Below are 24598 nucleotides of genomic sequence, written 5' to 3' on the forward strand. Positions count from 1 at the left end.
GAGACGGAGACATAGTGACTGAGCGGTGAAGATAACAGCCAGAGAATTAGCCAAACACGACTCCCGATCCTGCAGGACAAAATCGGTGCTGTTGGCTGTATCCATCCTGGACCAACGCACAGCAATCAAGCTACGCAGCTTTCACCACGAGTCTACAATCATGTAAATGAATCAGTGTGCAAGTCAGTCAGACGTTCCAGGGGAGGATCATGATAGTGCGACCAAAGCCGACATCCAACTCCTCCTGGGCAAGATTCGATCCATAAAAACCGGTCTGACTGAGAAAGTCATGGACTTACAAGCCAGAATGGTTTAAGTTGAAGAGTGGATAGAGGCCATAGAAAACAATAAACTGCCAGTTGACCTGGTGGTGATGACTAGTGAAGCACAGTTCTTGGACCTTGATCAGAGAGAAAGGACATAGAATTCAAATTGGACCATCTGGAAAATTGAGAATGGAGATCGAACATTCATATAATGGGCCTTAGTGAAACCCTGCCTGTGTTGGAAAGTCGGGTAAAGGCCCGGATTGCAACATTGGTTGACCCCGCAGAGTCAGGTAACTTTGAATTTGTTAGGATTTACAGGGGTTGGGGTGTGGGGTTCCAGAGAATGGCTCGAGATCAGTTTTAGCCAAAGGTCATTATTTTAGGCAAAAACAAGACATTCTGCAAAAGGCAAGAGAAAAGGAACCCATTGAGTTTGAAGGATCCAATGTTAGGATATTCCAAGACTTGTCGGCAACTACGCTCTTGAAGCAAAAAGGCTGCTGCCCGCTAATGACCTGGTTTCGAGAGCATGATACCTGATACCGGTGGGGCTTCCCTTTTTTTAACTACATTTCGAGTATGACGGCAAGGAATTTCTGGGTCACATCGGAAGAGGAAGCCTGGGGGAGTCCTAGGCAGCCTTCAATCTGGCTCGCAAGGAACAGTTAGAGATGAATCTCACTTCCCTAAAGGACCACCATGCAAATACAGGACCGGTCCCTGAAGAGAGGCCACACCCCAGGTACCAAGAAATAAAACCGGTACAACACACCATGACGGCGGGATATCGGATATGGATTCTTGGGAGTCACGGATGAACCTCACTACTCAAACAGGCCATGTCGTTTATCCTGGGATTGTCAGCAGTGTTGTCCCTAGCAGTGTGGCAGCATGACAGAACTGTTGAGGCTGGAAGGGTAATAAAGGTTGGCAGTTTATAGTTAAGTTGGGTCTGTGCTGAATTAGACTAAGGTTGCAGTTCCTTACGCCATTAAGTTGATGAAAATGATTGCATATTTTGTTGCTTGGGTGAGGGGCCCCTGATGTGTGGCCCTTATTACTTAAGGGCATGTCGGTGGAAGGAAGGAGTGTTAACGGTAGCACTCCTCATTTGGGAGGGGTAGGAGCGCAGGGAGGCGATCCACATCTGGGGAAAGGTCTTATCATTGACACAAACACAGCAAAACATGGGCAAGAATCACAGACATGACATATTAGTTAATGTTATTGTTCAACATACATCTAGTGGAAGTCACTAGGGCTACAAGCAGACAAAGAATTAGTCAAAGTGGTCATCACTGACATAAAATGTGGGTCCCTTAACATTAAGGGTCTGAATTCACCACACAAATGCTCCATGTTAGCAATGGAATTCAGGCTTTCTAATTTAGACATAGGGCCTCATCACGATTTGGGCGGTAACTCCAGCGGTATTACCGCTGGCGGTATTAGCCCTACTGACGAACTCCCCGGTGCTAATAGTGCCGGAACACGAGTTCGGCGGTAATGTTAATCCCCATTCCCCATTTAGCCCTTTCGGGAATGCCCCATTCCCCATTGGGCTCAATGGGGAAATTTCACGCTAATACCCCCGGCGGATTTCCCGCCAGCGGTATGAGCGCGAATTTTTGGCGGATTTCCCCCCAGCTAAGAGCTGGGGTGAAATCTGCCAAAGTCCTGATTTGGCGGACCCTTAAACCCAGCGGTAATAGCGCTACTGCCGAATTTAAGGGTTACCGCCAAAGTCGTGATGAGGTCCATACTGTTTGTTCAAGAAACAACATTTGAATGTGGCAAGGAATTTAAAATGGTGAGTAGAAAGATAGCGGAGTATTATGGGGATCTGGCCAGCATAAAAAGGAAGGAGTGGCTATTCTATATGAGAAGTCCTTAGTTTTCAGATAGAGTAAACACATAGGGATGAAGAGGGGAGGTACATTACATTGAATGGAAAAGTAAGGTGCGAAGCTGCTACTCTCTGCTCCGTTTATGCACCTAATTCAAACCAGCTAAGCTTTTGGAACTTCCTGTTTGATTTTCTCGAAAGTTGGAAGACAGGTTTAATAATATGTGGCAGTGATTTCAAAATTGCATCCCACAATGGATTGGGGTTCAATGAGGCAGCGCGCACTCCCAACATCTAATCTGGCGAGAGGGGCTTTTCTGATCTTCTAAGGTCCAATCTATTCATCCACACATGGCGCAGACTGCATCCCCAAGAGAAGGCTTTCACTTTTTACTCCCACCCACACATCACAGATTCGCGAATAGATTATATTGTTATAGAAGAGGCATATGAATACAATGTACAGGGAGCAGCTATTGAGATTGTAGCATGGTCAGATCATGACTTGTGTACTTTGAAAATTGACCTTGGTCCTCCTGCCCCCGTGGAGCATAGGTGGACTTGTAATGACACACCCTTTATAAAGACCCTCCGTTCAGAGAAACACTAGCAGAGGAAATCAGTTTTTTTTGTCACTAGGAACACAGCAAAAAGCACTAAAGCAAAAAGCACTAAACACGGTCTGGGAGATGGACAAGGCCACGATGCAGGGGTGCTAACTGTAGAGGGGTCATTTAAGAAAGGGATTAGGCTGAGGAGGGAGCTGGAGCTTAAAGAGGAAATCAGGCAGAAGGAATCGTTACTCCTGTCCCACCCTGATGGCAAAGAGGAGACCCTGGTATATATAAAATTGCTTCTGAAGGAGTTTGGGAGATATGGCAGAATAAGGCGCTGACCCAGTTGAGATATGTAAAGCAGAAATTCTATGAAAAGGGCAATAAAGCACATACAATGTTGGCTGCACACCTACGAAAACAAAGAGCAGGCAGGGCAATACCCATTGTAAAAGATGAAAAGGGGAAAGTGATGCTTGACCCCAGTAAGATTACGGGACACTTCTCTTATTTTTATAAGATGTTGTACAGAGCGGAAGAGGGAGGTGCAGAGGGGGACATAGTGCAATACTTGCTGAGATTTCCTTGCGCCTCTATACCTTTTGAAAGCCAGGTGATGATGAACTGCCCAGTAATGAACGAGGAAGTTCACAGTGCCATCTCTAAACTGAAAGCAGGCTCAGCGCCAGGGCAAGATGGGTACACACCAGCCTTTTATAAAACCTATAGCAACACTTTAGCGCCTTTCTTAGTAAAACTTTTTAATAAAATTTTGGAAACTGGACAGGCCCCAGCCTCATTTACAGAATCCAGGATTTTAGTCATACCAATGGAAGGCATAGACGTAATGGAATGCGCTTCGTATCACCCTATATCACTTATGAACATTGATGCCAAATTATACCCAAGTGTCCTGGCTAGCCGTCTTGCTTAGATATTGCCGCTACTAATACATACTGACCAGGTCGGTTAAGTAAAAGGTAGACAAGGTGCAGACAATGTCTGGAAAACTTTAGATTTGATAGCTTCCATCAATGAATGTGATGACTGTCCCAGCCCAATGTTGGTCGACGCAGAGAAGGCATTTGACAGGGTCAGGTGGCCTTTCTTGCAAACCGCAATGCAGCGGCTGGGCTTGGCCAACATTGGGCTACTGGAGCTCTGGCACTATATCGCGATGCCAAAGCCAAAGTGGTGGTTAATGGCATTGCTTCAAAGTCCTTCTCCATATCACGAGGCACCCAACAAGGCTGCCCCCTGTCCCCACTTTTGTTTGTCTTGGTTTTAGAACCCCTGGTGCGAGCAATCTGAACAAACCCTCTAATTCGGGGGTTCGTCGGGTCGGGGCAGGAACATAAACTAGCGTTATTCGCTGACGATATTTTGGCATACATAACTGTCCCAGCATAGTCAATTCCTGCCCTCTTCGCCACTCTTGCAGAGTATGGCACGCTATCAGGTTTTCGTGCCAACCTCAACAAAATGGTATCCCTAACACTGAAGCATTCCCATGCCCTCCCAAATCCTTTAGCGGCAGACTGGGGGTTCCAATCGCAAACTGAGGGAATCAAATATTTGGGTGTAGAAAAAGCGAAAGATCTCTCGAATCTGTTCCGTGCAAACTACACGCCCCTATGGGACACTATTAAATCAGATTTGACAAGGTGGTCAGGTTCACATTGATTAAGATGAACGTTCTCCCCAGGCTTTTGTTTCTCTTGCAAACACTACCGGTAGTTATCCCGGAAACATTTCACACAGTCATAAAGCATACCCTTTTAGCATTTTTGTGGGCAGGTCAGAGGACCCCAGGGTCCCTTGAGAGCCCCTTATTTTGTATTGATTGTGTGGACAGAGCCTGCGCCTCACTTTTTCTTGGTTAATTAATAACACCTAAGGACCAGGGGGTATGGGATACCCAGATCTCTACGAGTCATACAGGGCCACGCATCTCTGGGTACTTGTATACCATTTGTGGGAGAATGCCGAGAAACAATGAGTGGGTCTGGAGAATGGATTATTTGCACCCGTTACCCTGGGTGAATGGCTTTGGGTCCCTTATAGAGCAATGCTGCATCGGATACGTGAGTACCCTGTTTTGCAGTATTATGGTCACTTTGGTGCCCCCCATTAAGGATGTAGGGGCTGATGACCTGGCCATCCCTGCTTAGTTGTATTTGGGCCCCCAATGAGAGATTTGCTAAACGATTGAAAGCGCTTTCAACCACAATACAGGGGTGGTCTGGTTAGGGCAGGGCAGATGTGGAAGGAGAGCATCTTTATAAAAAAGATATAACTAGAATCAACTCAGCAGGGTCTGACTATATCATTGCTGTGCTACTAAAAGCTAAGAAGTGTAATGTTAGACCTGCGCTGGGGTGACTCTCTTCGAAGACCACTTACCCCCTTTGAGAGTATTTTGATTCAGCGCTGCGATTCTAAAGGATTGCTAGCACGATTGTATGCCACACTGATCACTAGAGGCCACAACCTAACTCACAGGTCAAATGGGAAAGGGAGTTGGAGTTGCAGAATCGCCCGGAGACCTGGGCACTGATATACAGAGCTGTTGTTCAAGATGCACAATGGCAAGTTCCTAATGCAGTGGCATCTAACGCCTCAGAGGTTAGCAAGGATGTACCTAGGAGCCACACCATATTGTTGGAGGGGTTGCCCAGCAGTCTGTGAGTAATGGCACCAATGGTGGGGCTGCGAACAAGTTCAGGTGTTTTGGAAGGAGATCCTAGGTTGGATACAGACCATAGATGGCAATCACGGAAGGAGACAAGCACAGTGCTTTCACACATGCCTAGGAACCTGCTCCTTGCCGCTAGGGTCTGCCTCACGGTTAAATGGAAAAACAGCACACTGCCAACAAAAAGGGTATGGCTGGATAAAGCCCACAATATAACAAATGGAAATCATCACTGCAGCGTTGTAGTCGCACGCCCACATAGACATGATCTGGCTCCCCTTCCGGGAATACAATGCTGCCCATAGTTGCATACAAAAGCAATCGGTGGTAAGCTAGAAGCAAGGTGACACAAAATGAATGGACTAACCACAGTATGCAATGGCCTGAGTTAGTCCTTTTGTTTTACAGCAAGGAATAAGAACTTTTTCTGTGTGTCTTTAACTAGTTCTTGATAATGTGGAGGTGTTGTATAGAAGAAAACAAATGTTGGAATGGACTAATGTTGTCACCAGAAACGTCTTTATGGGAGGGCAAAATGGGCACCTGCCTCAGGCTCCCACCTTGGAGGGGGCCCTATAAGGCTGCATGATCATTTGAAGTCAGTTTCCATTATTGAACAAACATAAATGGCACATGTTGGGATATTTTATGGCATGCTGCTGAGGTTAAACCTATTGCCTGTCTTTTGTTGATGAGAACTTTCTGCTCTGATTAATTCATCCTCTAATGCTTTCTGTGTTCACTGTAGTGTACATAGTTTACGCATTATCTATAGCACACCTCATGTAGCATTCTCACCTTTCCGTGGGTACCCTCTTGATCATGTGCAACAGCCAAAGTTGAAATACATATTGATACATTTGAGAGCTGCAACGGTTCAGAAGATAGCTTAGTGTGTTAAGCACTCAGCAGAGATGTCTGTGTTCATATGCAAGATTACAAAACCAATTACAGCAAGGCCAACTCAGCCTTTCTTATGTCAGAAGTCGATAAACCTGCATGTATATGTACTTTGTTTTGGAGCACAGCAGGTATTAATATCGGCAATGTAACTGCACCATATACCAGTTGCTATAAAAACAAAAAGCATCAGTATGGTGACTGTCTAGAAATCAGAAATCGGTTTCTTCAGACTGGTGGTTGTAAAACATAGGCAGTCAACCCTAATGATGAGCATAAGTGTTAGTCTGGAGAGGTGATTAGCTAACCATATTCAAGACTGTGGAACCAAGGTATTCATTCTCGTGTCCTGGCTTTGTTAGCAGATGATAGAGTGATCCTGGACCAATCATGTTATATCACTGACAGTACTGTGCTGTCTTCTGTGAAAAAGGTTTTGCCTTCTCACATGATGGTGGCATTGTTTAGCCCATTACCTGATCTTTCCTTTTAAAAAGGCCATTTAAGTGGGAGGGGTTCTGCACAGAAGAAAGCGACCAGATATTGTAGGGCTCTGGCAAGCACATTTTAAGGTCTTCTCATTGGACACAAAAACGGTTTGCTTTTCTTTACAATTCAAAGGTTTATCTGCACGTTTATTAATAACAATTTCACAAGCCTGTGTTTTTACCGTATTTAAAGCTTTAAAATGCAAAAGAGAAACCCAGATAAAATGTTTTAAGATCACATCAATTAGTCTGCTGGTACTTTAATACTTCCCTTGATGATAGAGACAATGAAGCTAGAATCATCGTCATTTTGCATAATACGCTTCTACAAAACTTTGTTTTTAAAAAACTGTCATGTTGGGTTATGCAATGTGTGTACTTTCCATGTCACTTCTATAGAATTGCATAGTCTTAGCTCATGGTAAGAAATTGAAAAGGAGGGGGCGCTGTTGCGCTGAAGCAAGATGGCCGCTTAAGCGTTGCGCTCCGGACGGGCAGAGCAGTTGATCCTTATTTTACACCGCCTAACGCTGCATATAACCCTGCAGGGCTACCTACAATCCTTCGTGAGCCTTCCTGCTGTGGGCGTGCGAAGTTGGAGCCTCTACGCGCCCCGAGGACGGAGCTGCGCCCTATTCCTCTCGCTGCGGCTGTGGCCTCCTGCTCTCCCCGACCTGCGGCTCCGGCGGCGTAGGCTCGCCCGCCCACCTGAGACCGCGGCGCTGTGGGCCGCCTTGGGGGAGGGGCACCCGCCCTACGAGGCGCTCCGGATCATCGCGGCTGGCCTAGCTACTCCTCATGACCCGACCGGATCGGCGGTGATCGCCGCCCCCTCCACTTCACCTGGTGGCCCCCGGCCCCGCTTTCCCCCCCCGCCGCTCCTCCACACGGACATCAGCACCGGAGTGCAGCAAGATAGGGGGTGCGAGTGGGGAGGGTGTGACTGGCTGCTGTGGCCCCAGGGGTCGCCCTTCCACGGACCGGGGGCTCACCCTCTCTCTTTCCACCTGCTTTGGTCCCGCTTACCTGCTCGACAATCCTGGGACCCTTCCACCCCCGGGAGCGACCGCCGCATTCATGACACCAGCTGGATCCTGAGACCCCGGAGCTCCTGCGCCGCCTTCCTGGCTGCCGCGGCTGGCCCCTTTCACCCGCGCACCGGCAACTCGAACAACTACAGGGTGGGAGGCTGGCGTGACCGGCAGGACCGACACCGGTGCCCCTCGCGGCCGGCCTAACTACTCCTGGTCTGCCATGCTGGCCCCCCTCACGCCACTCCTGCTTTGATTACTGACCCCCTGCCTGCACTGTGCGGTGGGGGTTGGCCCTAGACCCCTGGTGCCGGGAGCTGCTGCGGGGGTCCGCGGCCCGCTGTGATAGCCGCCTGGATTGCGCCGGTCTGTGCGGAACCATTGTTGCTCCCCCGCACATATACTTGGGAACCCCAAATAGGCGTCTCACAGTTCCTTGCCCGCGAGCTGAGCGGCCCGCCGGGAAAACCCTAGCGGCGCGCCCTCATCGCTGCGCCATAAGCATTGACTCTCCCTGCTGCCGCGGTTGTGCGGTTCACTTTCCTAAATATACAACTGGAAGATCACAGCGTCACCCCAGCTGCCTACTACACCCGCCATCCCACGGCATTATTTGAGGAGTCCACGCCGGCTGGATACCCAATATCCCCTCTCTGTGTCCTCGCCTCGTCCCCCGGCCGGGGCGCTCACTCAAGAGGAGGCCAGTGCTCGGCCCCACAGCATACAGACAAGGCCCGGCGCCCTGGAATCGCCCTGCCACCATGACTAAGGGAGCCGGTGCGAGCAGGAAGCAAAGCTCATTAAATATGTTCGCCAAGACACCCTCCAAGCCACTCACGGACCCCCAGGAGGAATCATCTTCCACCATAGCATCCTCAGCCCCCGATGACGCACAGAAGATGCTTGAGTACATGCGGGAGGGCTTCACTGCCTTGCACACCAAATTAGACGACATGAATGGTACGATCTCGTCTATAAAAGCTCACATTGAGAAAACAGACGGCAGGGTGGCTGTGGTCGAGGCGAGGGTCGGAGCCGTGGAGGACGGTTTGGACTCCCTACGCACCGCTGTGACTGCACTGACCAACCGGGTCTCCAGTGTCGAGAAGAAGAACAATGACCTCGAGTCCCGCTCCAGGCGTAATAACCTCCGCATAGTCGGCATACCAGAGGATGACATCAGGGAGCCCATGGAGGACTATATTGAACGCACTCTCCCAATGCTTCTTGACAACCGCAAGCTTTCTCCACAATTTGCCGTGGAGAGAGCTCATCACTCCCTGGCTCAAAAACCTAGGCCTGGTGCCCCTCCCCGTCCCATCATAGCCAGAATCCTGAATTTCCGCGACCGAGATGCCCTGCTTCGAGCAGCTAGAACCAAAGGGGAGTTGCTTCTTGGAGCCGCGAGGATACACCTCTACCCTGATTACTCGGTGGCAGTGCAACAGGAGCGCAAAACCTTCCTGGCGGTAAAAAGGAGACTCCGCGACCTGGGAGTTAAATACTCCATGCTCTTCCCTGCTAAGCTGAGGATCGAACATGACAATCAGACGTTCTTCTTTACCATCCCAGAAGAGGCCTCGAAATTCATGGACGAACACTTCCCTGGCTGACCCAAGCACTCCTAATATGAATCTCATATGCTTCAACCTCTCTCACTACACCTGGTTCGCACAGTGGACTTCCTTGCACTCTCCCCTCTCTTCACAATGGTCGTTCAGTCACCGGTGTCACTCTGAGTGGTCTCTTATGCCTGCTATTATAATGTAATCATATGCTGTTGACCACTAGCTCACTCTTTTCACGGGATCCACTGTGTGTCCCAATGCACTATGTTTATCTCTACAATGTCATTCTATATCTTCGCTCTACAGATCATACCTGCTGCAATATATACCATAATATATCCTACTATGCAGCATCATACCCCTTGCGCTCTCCCCAGTCCGATGCGCCGTCGCTCGGCTGTCAACAGACCCCCAGGCGCTGATGCCAGAAAGTTTAATGTTGATTTGGGATTGTTTGGGTTTCACCCCTCCGTTTGGGGGAGGGATGTGGGTGGGGGGCGGTACGGGAACAGTTTGGTTTTCTAAAAAAGTCTTGACAGCCCCCGGAGGTTCCAATGACATCATGCACAACCAGCTCATTCATTTAGCGAGATTCCAGCATACACCGTGGCTACACACCTTTCATCTTACTATCCATCATTTCCACTTAATTCACTATCACCTCTCCAAATATGGCTGCTGATACCCTGACCTTTATGAGCTGGAACATTAGAGGGTTAGGCAATCACAAAAAGATGCGTCAGATCCAACTCCATGCCGAACGCCACGGGGTAAAGATCCTTTGTTTACAGGAAACGCACGCCCGCTCGGAACAGGCGGAGTGATTCGCCAAACAATGGGGACCCCAGAGATACTACACCGATTACTCCACCCAGAGCCGGGGTACCCTCACCCTAATACATAGAAGTCTAAAGTTCACATGCCAACACTCCCATATAGACCCGCTGGGTCGGTTTGTACTCATTACAGGCATATTACAGCGACAGGAGATAGCCATCCTAAACATATATGGTCCAAACGTCGACGATCCTGACTTTTACCTACAGTTAGCCACGTTGCTTGAGAGCTACCCCCTGATTCCTATACTCTGGGGAGGTGATTTTAACACAATCTTCGACGTGGACCTGGATAGGTCTGGCTCTCGACCCCGGCAACTGTCCAGGGCAGCATATACCATCCTGAGATCGCTCCCCCGATTATCCCTGATCGACGCATGGCGACTGATGTACCCCATGGACCGTACATACTCCTTTTACTCTTCTGTACACGACTCACACTCGAGAATTGATAGATGGCTTGTCACAGACACATTGATCAGATGCATAACTCACTTAGCCATCCTCCCCAGAACATTATCGGACCACTCACCAGTCCTCATCTCCCTAAACTGGGGCCCGGACGCCAACAGAACTAGGCATTGGAGAATGAGCCCTAATATACTACTCGACCAGATCTTTGCCTCCGAGCTTGAATCCTCCATTGAGGAATACTTTGAGTTTAACACAAATTCTGTCACAACACAAGCGGTACTCTGGGAGGCCTTCAAAGCACAACCCAGAGGGATCGTCATCTCCAAAAGCAATGGCATGCTGAAAGACATCCGCGCCGGTATCGCCACTAGCGAGTCGGCCCTATCGGTCTACGAAGCCCAGTACGCCGTTGATCACTCACCTGCTACTCTAGCGCTATTGAGCTCTGAGCTGCACAAATTCCGAGACCTTGCTGACCATGAGGTCAAGTTCCTGGACTCCCCCCAGATCGCCAGGAAATATGGCGAGGGCGAGCGCCCCGGAAGGATGTTGGCTAGACTGCTGCGCCGTGAATTCAGCGCACCTAGCATCCCAGCCATTGCTAGGCCTGATGGTACCCTCGCCACATCCCCCCATGATATCAACCTAGAATTCTATTCCTTTTACACTGCCCTGTACATGGAGGCCGATAGTGCCCAGACTTCTGAAATAGAATCCTTCTTAGAGAGCCTACCATTATCGGTCCTATCACCGGACGCCATTGCCGCCCTCGAAAGGACCTTTACCCTCCAGGATGTCGTAGATGCCATCGATTCGCTGGCATCCGGAAAAGCTCCCGGCCCCGATGGGTTACCAATGGACTTCTACAAGTTATACAAGACCCAACTAGCGCCACACTTACTCGCCCTCTGGGAAGAATCATGCGACAGGGGTATACTTCCACCGTCCTTGCGAGAGGCATTGATTACAGTGCTCCTCAAACCTGGTAAGACTCCCACGCAATGTAGCTCCTACCGACCCCTCTCACTTATTAATAGCGATATTAAGATATATGCTAAACTACTAGCCAACCGCCTAGCCCCGAGCATGTCTCACATTATTCACCCAGACCAGGCTGGATTTGTTCCGGGGAGGTCTACATCCCTAAACTTAAGGAGGCTTTTCAATGTACTTAGCAGAATAGAGCCAGCCACACAGGCAGTGGCGGCTACACTGGATATGCAGAAGGCTTTTGACTCAGTTTCGTGGAGATACCTGTGGTGTGTACTCGAGAAATGTAGATTTGGCCCCAACTTCCGCTCCTGGATAAAACTGCTGCACACCGCCCCGTCGGCCAGGGTCCGCACGGAGGACAGACTATCTCCCTCCTTTCAGATATCCAGGGGTACTCGCCAGGGCTGCCCCCTTTCCCCACTCATTTTTGCCATAGCAATGGAGCCCTTCGCGGATATGATTCGCCAATCACATTCACACAGGGGGCTTCGCACGTCCGGCCGGGCGGACATAGTCTCCCTGTATGCCGATGATGCCCTGCTATATGTCCGCTCACCCGAAATCAACCTTCCCCCTATTTTGACAGATGTTACTCGATTTGGATCCATATCTGGTCTGAGGGTCAACTGCTCCAAGTCCACATTATTTCCGCTCACGGAATCTACACAGCCCCCCCTCGATCTGCATGGGTTTAACTGGTCCCCCACCAGCTTTACCTACCTTGGGATAGTGTTCTCCCGCCACACATCGCAACTGCGAAGTGATAACTACCAAAATTACCTAACTAACCTGGAAATTAAAACCTCCAGCTGGACTAGGCTCCCTCTCTCACTTTCAGGCAGAATTGGAATTCTTAAAATGATTGTATTGCCCCAACTACTGTACCGTTTTACTAATTTGCCGCTGTGGCCTGCAGATAGCTTTTTCCAATCACTCCGCAGGTTATGTAACACTTTCCTCTGGCACTCCGGTGCTGTCCGTCTCAAATTGACCACACTTACCTCCCCTAAAGCCTTGGGCGGATTCGCCGCACCCGACTTTATTGGATACTGGATAGTAGCTCAGTCACAGTTTTCTGCATACTAGTTCAACACCACCGACCCCCCCCCACATGTCCGCCTAGAGAGGCTATCTGTATGTGACCGCGAGATTGGTTCCCTGATCCTCCAACCAGTTCCCCCAGACGTAAACTCTGCAAACCCTGTGATCAGCACATCCCTGGCTCTCACTAAACTCTGGTCCACGGTGCACACCCCTCACCCCTTCCACGGCGACTTGCCACTGTGGAATTTTTTCCCCGACGTCCCACACGTCTCACCTTCCATGGTCACCCGCTGGACCGCTGCGGGCTTCCTGAAACTACGTGATGCCTTTAACCAGGGTAACTTCATTGAATGGTCTGATCTCCCCTTGCCGCTTAGACGCCGTCCATCGGCGTGGTTACAATACTCCTCACTTCGCCAACATCTCAAAGCCAGATATACAGACTTCCCCGCTATTCCCCCCGAAGAGCCCCTGCTGGAAGAGCTCTGCTCCTACATCTCCTTCAGAGGCAAGGTGTCCAGACTTTACTCCTTACTCCAGACAAAGGCGGCCCCCCATTTCACCGAACTCCGTCGCAAATGGGAGGAGGACCTTGGCTCCGATATTACTGACGAGAGATGGTCTCGGATGTGCGCCCGGACTCATGAGGTCTCTTATAACACTAAATTCAAACTTATCCAGTTCAAAGTCCTACACAGGTACCATCATACCCCTATGAGATTACATCGCATGTACAATACCTCCCCTCCCTCCTGTCCCAGATGTGGTGCTGACCAGGCCTCCTATATACACATGCTGTGGCTTTGCCCCCGCCTTACCCAGTTTTGGCTAGATATCTGTGCCACCTTGTCAGATGTCCTGGAACACCCCATTACTCCAACTCCACTGCACTGCTTGTTCCATGACTTCCCTCAGCTTCACCGTGACTCTAGGAGACTAGCTGGGCTGTGCATGCTCTTGGCGGTTCGCTGTATACTCCTCTGCTGGCTCCGGCCTAGACCGCCTACTTACACGCAGTGGCTCAGATCGGTCTCCTGGGCCCACGACACGGAGCAATCCTGGAACACGTTGCAGCATTCTCACTCCAGACCGAGGGATATCTGGCCGAGATTTCGTGCCTACATGTCGGCCCTAGCCACGCCATCAGTGTCTCCCTCTGCTTCCCCGGGCAGCCCCCCCTAGACTGTGTCCTCCCTATCCGCCATGCCCCCCCCTTCCCGTCTGGAGTATGTATCAATGCGTTGATTCCCTGCTCTGTTTACTAATGTGATTCACGCTAATTAATATGTATCATTTACCTCTTGCTTTGCATATACCACTCCTTGGTGCCATGTGGCCCCTCTATCTGTTTTGTTGTGCTGTCAAGTCGAATAAAAAAGATTGTTAAAAAAAAAAAAAAAGAAATCGAAAAGGAAATGGCAGAATTTGCAGAATGGGCCCGAATCCCAGCATCACTGCCTAACCAATGTGTGATCCACGTCTCATTTAATCTCATATTCCCTAACCTGTTAAAATTACCAGTCCCATAACCTTTTAAAAATGTCACCCTAGAGAGTGATTTCGTTTTCAGGGTATGGTCTTCAAAAAAGCTTCACACTTGCTTTCAATGGCTATAGTGTTACTTCCCTATAATAATAGTAAGCATTTATATATTGCACACCACAACCACTTGTTTCTTTGCTCTCCAATGGTAACACTACTTGAAAAATATGCCCTTTTAATCTCAGTGTCAGACACCTTCCTAGAAGCTTCTAATCTTCATTCACTATCTATGCTACGATATGTGTAGCTTTCTTCTTGCTTCCAATTGGTCTTCTGTATCCATGCTTAAGCACTTTTGCATTATGTGAGGCGGCTAATCGGAGTTGTCTATTCTGGATTATGTGTACCTTTTTCATATGATCTGTTCTTGCACTCATACTATGGCCAGTATACCTTCCTTGTGGCTGCTTGTGATGAAAAGTGTCCTGTACCTTGCTACAACACAAGTACCCTTATCGTGGACCGCTAATGTTGTCCTTGAAATGCTACTTCTTTATCATTCTGATTACAGCAAGAATAAAGAGGGTAATGGGATTGAAACAGAGAACCTACGCTTATTTTACGAGGCACCATATCAAGCTATGAGTGATGATCATGATGGGGGGGCGTGACCAGATATTCAGACCCCTCCATTCGTTTTTGTTCAGTGGAGGGGGGCCCCAAAGGTGTCCCAGGCCCTAAAACTGCTTAAGATAGCCTTGGTTGTCACCCAGATGTGTGGGGATGGTTGGGAGGTGGGTGGAGAGGGTCAGATAGGGAGAGGGGATGGTACCTTGTTGTTCTGTGAGGTTGCCGAAATGGACATTTAGTTTTTTCAAAATTGGTTTAATTATGCTCTATCCTTGCTAATGTGGATTATGTCATAACTTTATTCTTCCTCCTTTGGAAAAAGCATAGGTGGACTGAGTATTTTCATGTTGTCTATCAAGAGCTTTAACCGCATGTATTTCGTTATCTGTAAGTGAACAGTAAAATCAATATAATTCTGTTAAAATAAAACTGCTGATAGAATATAAACCCAATATAGGTGTGCTAGGCCACATAGCACTTAACAACCAGGCAGAAAGGAACTTAACATGTGCATGCGAGGTAGGTGATTTGCAATGGGAAAATCAGTGTGAGGGGATGCGGTAGTTCTGAAAATACATGTAATATAGGTACACATACATGGGGGGTTGGTAGGGAAATTGGTTTTGTGCAGCATGAATATACAGATCTGTTTTGCCACAGAAGTCTCTGATAAATTAGGATTTGTGCTGGCTGAAAACCTGGGTTGGGCAATTGAACTCTGTGTGACTGAGAATCTAGTTTTACAAGATTGGGAAAAGACAGCAGCAGCTGCGATGAATATAAGATGGTCAGTTTAGGGCAGGCCTTTTTTATGGCCTAGGTGCATTGTGAAGGGGAGATGCAAACTCGGTAAGTATATAGGAGTCTGTTATTGAATCGCGCAAGGATTATGGCCACCTGGTAGGGCTGGATGTTAGGGCCAGACAATTAAACCTGATGTTGGTTGCTTGCGGGGAAATGAGCACTGATAGTTCATGGGATTTTAATAGAGTTGTCAAGGCATGGGTTGGGCCCATGTGGGCTGGAATCGTAAGTTGCATAGTTTAGAATTAAATGTGGAGACCAACATGTTTGGGTGATAAAACCAACAACAATAGATCGAAAGGAAATGTCTTTATTCTCCTCCTCTTCACATCAATGGTATTTTCATAGAATAGCCGTTTACGTCACAAGTAGGGGTAACGTTTTCTAACCAGATGGATCCTGTGATAATTGAAATTGTTTGTAAGTTTGGTAAACTGTGTAACTAGGAGATGAGGCTATTACCAAATATGGAAAGGCCTCAGAGAGGGGTGTAGTGTACATTTGAAACATGTCATTATAACTTGAAGAAGATGGTGCTTAGATGAATGTATCCAATAAGTGTGGGAACTGACATGAATATGGATACATTGTATAGGTTTAACCAATCGTGTGGGGGTTGACTCTGTGACAAACCCTTTGGGAGTGTTTTAACTGTTGAAAATTGTATAAAATGTGTGTTCTTTGTGTGGTTTAGAGAGACAGGTTTGGATAATAAACTTGCTTTACGGACAACACATGCATGTACTATTTAAGGATGGGCCTGCTTTTGGTTAGGGTGATCAAAAGGGCCACTGCTACATTTGGTGTTGCTGGGTGGGCCCCAGGCTCTCTGAGGCAATAGGGGTCTCTGGTCTGCCCAGCTTGGCTGTGGAGCATCTCAGCAGGGGCTAGTCTTTGTGCTTGACAAGGAGAAGGGCTACATGTACCATATTAGTTAGAGGCCTGTCTGGACCCCCTCCCCGGAGGTGTGGTACCGTTGCCTGGCTATGCAGGCCAGATTAAAGGAGCACCACATTGGAGAGCTTTGGGGTTCACTTTCATGAGAGTGCATCTTTGCCAGATAAAGCAAGAGGGTAACAGGGGAGAAGAAATAAGAGATCCTTTTTATTCTTGGATAGGGTAAGATAGGTGTTTATAAGGTTAGATGAGGTCAAGTAGGTTAGAAGCGTGAGGGTTTTGGAGAAGTGAATGAATTGTTCTATATCGTAAGCTTTTACCCAGTTTGTTATTTTAGAGGAGTGGACTCCTGCACCTGCACGTCCACTGTAAGGATAGTCTTGATACCCTTCAGGTTGCTTGTCTGGTTGGCAGGAGCCCTGGCCTTAGGGTGAGGTGGCATCTTATGGTAAAACCACCTTTAGATACCTTTCTGGAGTATACCCTTGAGAACCCCTTATTTTGTATTGATTGTGTGGACAGAGCCCGCGCCTCACTTTTTCTTGGTTAGTCAAAGTAGTGAAGAGTATCTTCTTGTAGTCAGGAAAAGACAGCACTGTAATCTCAGAAACGTAAAGAGGATTTTTGGCCAGCGTGTCTTTTGATAAATATTCTATCTTTAGTGTATGCCTGAAGAGTGTCTGATTATGGAGACGGTTGTGGTGAAGGCAATTACCGAGAGTGAGTGCGGGAAAGTTCTTTTTTTTTTTTAATAATAGTGGAAGGAAAAGGGGATTGTTTGTGGTTAGTGATTGTGCTGTGGGTTTGGCACTTGGGGTTTATATTGTGATTTCTGAAAATGTGGTTGAGTTAAATTAGTATTGAGTATGGACACTCCATTGAATCATTTATGTCAGGTGCTCCCCGGATATAAGGTGAAGATTTTAAAATGCCATTGAGAATTGTCAAGGGAAACAGAAGGCAAAATGCTTAATTCCTGGCCTAACGAATGGTCTTATGATACGGGTATGTTGGAGAATTTGCATACTTTCCTAGTGACTAAGTATAAAAGTTTGAAATTGGGGAATAGATTGAATTTCTTGGAGTTATGAAGGTTGTATGAGAAGACCCATAAAACTATGACTGTTGAGGAGGGGACAAGGAAGAAGGGTGTAGGATTTTCACCCGCACTTCCCCCATATGGGTGCTATCCTTTATTGACCTATAGAAAGATGTAATAACCCTGAGTTTGAACCTCTATACTCTCCTATAACCACTCTGGTGGTTACCAGGCAGACATGGGTAACACCTCTCTCAGCCCAAATATTCAAAAGATAGCATCATGAGGGTTAGAGGAGGATAACACCTTCTTTAGTAAAAGTTGTTGATGGGTCTCAAATGGAAGGTGGAATGAGAAAAGTTTTTTCAACATTTAGATCAGCACCGGAATTGGATCGATGGAGAGTTTAGAAGGGAGGAGGTGCTCCCCTTCACTAGAATAGATGATAGATTGCGTATGGTAGTAGAGCGGGAGGAACAATGAAAACAGGATGAAGCAGTAAAGTTAACAGAGAATGAAATAATGCTGTTACAACAGAGCAGGAGTAAAGAACAGGAAGAAGGTAATAGTCAAGGAAGCGAGTGAGGTTGAGAAATGGAGTTGGTGGCATGGTCACATCCTTGTTAGGTTAGATAAATCAGTTATAAAGGGAGCAAATGTGAATTTGGAGGAAGGATGTGACATCACACGTACAGAATAAGAGCAAGGAGAAAGAGAAGCGGCATGCTATGGCAGTGTCGAATACGCTTCTACCCCCCTAGAAATATTATGGGATGTGGTACCAGGGACAGAAGAGGAAGAGGATGAATGGGGAACAGATGATGAGCAGGGAGGACAAGAGGTAGTAGTTGTACCTCCTGCTCCAGCAGTAATTAGAAAAAGAACACCATGGGGCCTTTGGACGGGCCGTTGGGCTCACATGGCTGTAGGGAGAGGCAGAGGACAGATGGGAAAACCCACAGTAAAGGTGGGGGAAACTCAATTCCCACTAATCCATAAGGGTCAGGGGAAGGTGTACTTTGTCCCATGGTAACACATAGAATAATCTAATGAAGATGCTTCCTTCGCTCACTGCAGGGGCCGAGAAATGGATTTATGCTTTGGAAAAACAAACCGTCGGTATCATGTTAGTGATTGGGGACATGAAACGCCTTTTCACAACCTTGATGGCGGAGCGGACAGATGAGATCTGCAAAAAACAGATTTTTGGGGCAATGTTCCCTCTAATTATTTTTCCCTAAGTGCGGGAATGGTTAGCTTTCGTGCGCACTTTATTTTCCATGTACGCAACTGATTAACGAGGTAAGCCACTTTGTGAGCATCCTTATTAGTGAGCCACCATCTCTGAAGAGTTTGGAAGGGTATTTCCCCTTTCCAACCACTGCAATTCTTTACAAATCAGTGTAAAAGGTGAATCTTACAACAATTCTGTCAAACATATATAGGCTAAACAAAATATTTTATATGTGATTATATGGAGAGCTCATCAAACAGTTCAAGACTTCAAGATATACCATAGGACCTACCTAAAGAACTCCAGTGCAGCGAAACAAATGTGCATGCACCAAAAAAGCTTTGTATACTATAAACAATAGGTTTAGTTGTGGCTATTAGTTTGTTGATACTGCTCAGAGACAATGCAGAAAGTGTTTAATGCCTTTGAAATAAAACACTCATGCTTTTTACAAAAACAAATATTGTTTATCACGGATATGGTTTTCAAGTAATTCAGATAGAAAATGGAATAAAGGCAGCTAAAAGGAATGTGTAAGAAAACATGCCAATAGTGAGTTCATGTGCCACTTTAATGAAGTAATTCAAGGACCAGGAGAACATGCCTCTATTTGTGTAATGGTGATAATTGCATCAGAATAACTGCACCACAGAATATGATCAGAATTCTAGGGTCTCTGCTTACTATCCACATTACGTTGTCCTGTGAGTTGTGACAATATTTACTCAAAATAAGCCATTCATTTTTACTCTCTAAAAACAGGAAACCATGAATATATAGGAGCCTTCCCTGCTTCTATCCACAAGGTTCCACTGATATTTCCTTCGAATCGGGGACCAGCAGAGCAGTGGCATAAGTAGGAGCTCTAATAATAGTACTTCCCGATGTCAAGAAGACATTAAGGGGAAAGAACATATTTATTAAGCATGAAATATCCCTACTGTCAAAGCTAATTATTTTCTTGCTCCCTGAAAAACCATTTGATTTTGAGTAAAATCCTATCAGAGCCCTGCTTGTAACCCTGACATAGGAGGTGAAATGACAGGGCACATAATGCAGCTTATAGTTATTCCCACCCTTCTTCACAACAGCTTAGATACAATTCAACAAGAGTCTTACTGAGGTTTCTTCAGGAGCCTGTTGAAAAAAATCACATATATTTGCCTTTAAAGTCAACAGTAGCAATGCTCACAGGTACAACAGATTGAGTGCCTTCTTCTTTAACTAGGGACCCCTCTTCTGAAATTCATGGATAACATTTGAACAAGATGCAATGGGATGCTAGAGGCAATAAAAGCAAACACATGATTATATTGAAAAGCCCTCATCAGCTGAGAATAGAAAAAAAAACAGAAGGTACAGTTTCCTAGACTTTTACTAGCATGTCCTATCCTTTACCAAACAAACACATTTCCTTCACTGTACTGTACTGCCAAAACATTTGATTTGGTTTTTGAAAGTTGCTGATTTGTTCTTCAACACGAAGGAGTGGTCTGCTTTGCCCTTCCACCCATAACCCTCATTTGCTAGCATCCAATCATAGTAGACAGGGTTCTGTAAAAAAAATGGGGGATTGTAGTAGTAAAACACCAACTGGGATATTTACATACCCACAGTACTTTGCAAGCAAACCATATTTAAAGCCTCACCATGACATTATGTGCAGTTTAAGAAAATGTCATGAATATACATATGCACATTTACTATGAAGTGACTACAAGATTGCATGCAACATACATCACCTTTAAATTGTTGGGTAGGATTATACAACCACTCAGTGAAACTGTTGTTGTATACCAGTGAATTACTATGTAATATGTTAAGGTCTATGCCTCATGGAACTCTGAAAACTTGAAAAGGATGCAGATTGTGGTAAAAGCATTTGAGTTATGTGAATATCCATTGCACTAATACTATATAAACATAATGCCAGGCATAGTCCATACCTATTATTCTTTGCAGGTTAGCTAAATAACATTGCAGTGTTGCTCTCCACTTACAGGGTAATGTTAACAATGCTAAAGTAGGAGACGCTGAACATGGCATTTGCCTACCCAAAATCTTTAGAGGGCAGATTAATATTTTAGTTTTATAATGCGTTAACTTGCAAGGGGGCATTACAAAGTGCTTGTGTGACATAGGTACACAGAAAAGGAAGCATGGGATGAGGCTACACATCCAAGTAGCCTGCCTACTTCAGTCAGTATCCGATATTTGGGCTGACAGTTGGGTTACATAGTCTGGGTGACGCTTTTGCTAAGGCACCATGAGTAACAGAAATTCTTGTGCTTAAACGTCATAACTGCCAAGGTGACTCCTGCCCAGCACCCATCATCAAGGAAGCAGCACATGACCTCGCTCCTTTTATAACCACCTTCATTAACTCTTCATTCCTAACTGGTACGGTACCCAACAACTTAAAGGACGCGTGGGTTATCCCTCTCCTAAAAAAACCAACCTTAGACCCTGAAACACCAACTAATTACGGACCGATTACCACCGTACCGTTCCTACTCAAAATACTTGACAGTGCAGCATACCTGCAGATTCAGAATTACTTAGAAACCAATAACCTCCTCGGCTCAAGACAATCTGGCTTCAGAGCTAAGCACGGGACTGAAACAGCTTTACTTGATCTCAAAACTCAAATTGAGGACCTTAAAGACAACGGTAAACTGGCCCTTCTACTACTTCTGGACTTATGCGCTGCCTTTGATTTGGTCAATCACCAAATACTATGTCGGCATTTGAAGTCAGCGGCCCACTTCTCTGACAATGCATCCAACTGGATTAGGTCATTCCTCGGCAATAGGCACATGAGAGTTATCTCCCCTACTATATCGGCCGATCCCACACCATTCCCATGTGAAGTGCCGCAAGGGTCCTGTGTCTCCCCAACTCTCTACAATGTCTTCACCAAACCTTTATTTGATGTGCTTGACTATCTGGGTGTCACCTACATGAATTACGCTGATGACACCCAGATACTCATACCCATCACGGGTGACTACATTGCTGACTCTAAAGCCCTTAATGACATTTACCTTGTCATACAAGCCTGGATGGCCCAGCACGAGCTGTGCCTCAACGATGATAAGACTGAGCTTCTCATTTTAGGCACGCAACAGAGACTTAACAAACTGAGTCCCCTGTTTGGCTCCTTTAACATTGACAGCAATCTGATTAAAGTATCTAAAGACACCAAAACTCTGGGTATATACCTGGACGCCTCCTTGACATTCACCAGACAAACTAACTCAGTGGTCGCTGCGTCTGCATACACATGCAAATGGATTTCAGCCTGTCGCCCATTCCTTACTGCCCAGAACTGCATTACCCTGGCCAGGACCTTGGTTATGTCTAAATCAGACTACTGCAATGCACTGTACCAAGGCACTAACCAGGGCAATCTTAACAAACTTCAGACGACCCAAAACAATGCCATTAGAGCAGCCCTTAACATCCCCCGATCTACCCACATTTCAGAAACCAGGAAGAACCTCAACTAGCTTTCAGTCATCCAAAGGATCTCTCTGAAAGCACTGGCCCTCACATACAAATGTATCAACCACCAGGCCCCATCATACTTAGCCTCGCGATTCACTCAATATACACCAGCACGAGTACTCAGATCTGCACAAACCCAAGGTCTTGCGATCCCTAGATTCAAGCTTCACTCTGCCGGGGGCGCCAGCTTCTCTGTCCTGGCAGCCAAGCTTTGGAACACTGTACCACTCACGATCAGAACGCTACCTTCATTTAACCAATTCAAACACAAAGCCAAGCTTTGGTTAGCTACATCCCACTAACAACCGCTCCTCTGTTTTTGGACGGGCCATGTGGAACTTAGTCCTGCTTTGCTCCGTTCTGTTTGTTGCCTTGATTTGTAATGTCAATTGCACACTTTGTTGACAATTTGTTGGGACTACTGTGATGATATGTCCTACCTGTAATGTAATGCTCTACTACCTGTAATGTAATGTTCCACTAAAATATGCGTCCGGTTGCTCTTGGGCCTGGTCTGCGCTATACAAATAAAACAAATACAAATACAAATACAAATTCATATTATAACAAACAGAAAACAAGTGAATGTAGGTACTAGTCTGGTAGCCTTTTGCAGAGACAAGGTAGGCATAGTCATGGTTGTCTGGTAATATCTGAATGTGCCCTGGGGCGGACTAGTGTCAGAAGGTGTAAGTGTGGTAGAGTCAGGTAAAGGAGTCGTGAGTGGGCAGGGAAGCTTATTTGGTTAATGTTTGCAGGCATATCTTAGCCATATCTTCTGTTCGTGAAGCCATTTTTTGATAGGTGTTTTTAACCTCTTGTATGTGTGTTCTGTTGTCTTGATTTTTATGTTTTTAAGGTCACGCTTGCATAGTAGGACAATGAAAATAGGCTACACCAGAATAACAAGACTAGTTAGTCCAATTTAGCTTTATTTTATGAGAAAGGAAATATTAGGTATTTGCTGTTGCTTGTGCCTTATTCAATCTTTGTAAATTGTTGGGATTTGTCTGTGCGCACTGCTAAAATTCTTCTGAGCGGCACCCAGAAGGTTGCTGGGCAAGCGCACATGCGCACAGCTTAGAGGGAACATTAATCTGGGGGTTCAATTCAACACAAACACCCATGATGGAGCGGCCTTTAATAATTATAGAGCACAATTTTGTGGGGCATTGAGAATGATGTACCCTGATATACCTAATATAAACTTTATCTGGGTGAAAACAATGGACCTAAATGATGATCCTACTGCCCATATTCAATTCATTCAAGAAATGTGGAGGGCAGAGACTGTAGAAGCATAGGACAAGAATGTGGCTATGTTCTACCACATGTTAAAAAATGGACTTCCCAAAGAGGTCCAGCATGACCTGGATAAAGTGGTAGGAACAGAGGCCAAGAGTTGGCAGGAGATTCAAGCACACTATGCATTTTTGTAAAAGGTGGCAGGAGAAGGAGAAGGAAAGCATGGAGCCAACACACAAGGCTGAGGCCAAGCTGAATCAGAAAAAGCTGTCAAACATCTGTTAAGGAGCAATGATAACGAGCTCCACAGAGGGACAGTAGAGACAATCAGGGCAGCAGGGACAAATGGAAACTGGAATGGGACAAGGATGGATGTACGGGTATGTAGCTGGACCAAGACCAATGAGAGGGTTTCCATGGGGTAGGGGTGGATTTTCACAGGGTGGTGGGTCATTTGGTGGGTATGGAGAGATGTGGACCCGATTTAATGGGCTGATGGGAGGAAGTTATGGAGGGTAGGGAGTGCAGTGTTGGGTGTGTGGGAGAATGGGACACATCGCACAGGACTATTGAAGCCAGCTGTAATATTCAATTGCAGGTCCCCCACAAATGAACCCCTCAACTTTTCCATATGCCCCAAGCTCTGTGCCATCGCTGCAAGTCCAGGTTGATCAAAACCCAGGCGCTGGAATGGCACAGATCTCTGCACCCCCACTGAGTGTGCCAGCCCAGGCACCGGTACAGGCTTGGGATAAAGACCCTCTACACCATGGAACAGTCACCCACTAAACTGGAGCAGCTGTGTTCGGAGGAAATATTTTTTTGCCAACAGTGCTCATATGTACCAGGAATAGGATAGCTCACAGGAATCCACGATGTGTCTAGTTCTATCGGTCAGGAAGAGGAACCTCGGATAGGAGTAAAGGTAGGTATGCAGATATTTTCAAATGGATGCCCATTGAAGCCCATGATCGATACAGGGGCTACAAAATCATGCATCAAAGAAGGTGATTTTCCACTTTCAGGCAAAATGATGGACATACAGGGATATTTTGGGGCTGTCATGTCACTTCCTTACACTTTGATCTGCGTATCAAGGTAGGTAAGCACATTTGATCTGCT

This window comes from Ambystoma mexicanum, chromosome 9 (assembly GCF_040938575.1).
Source record: "Ambystoma mexicanum isolate Mex_15411 chromosome 9, UKY_AmexF1_1, whole genome shotgun sequence".
NCBI lineage: Eukaryota > Metazoa > Chordata > Amphibia > Caudata > Ambystomatidae > Ambystoma > Ambystoma mexicanum.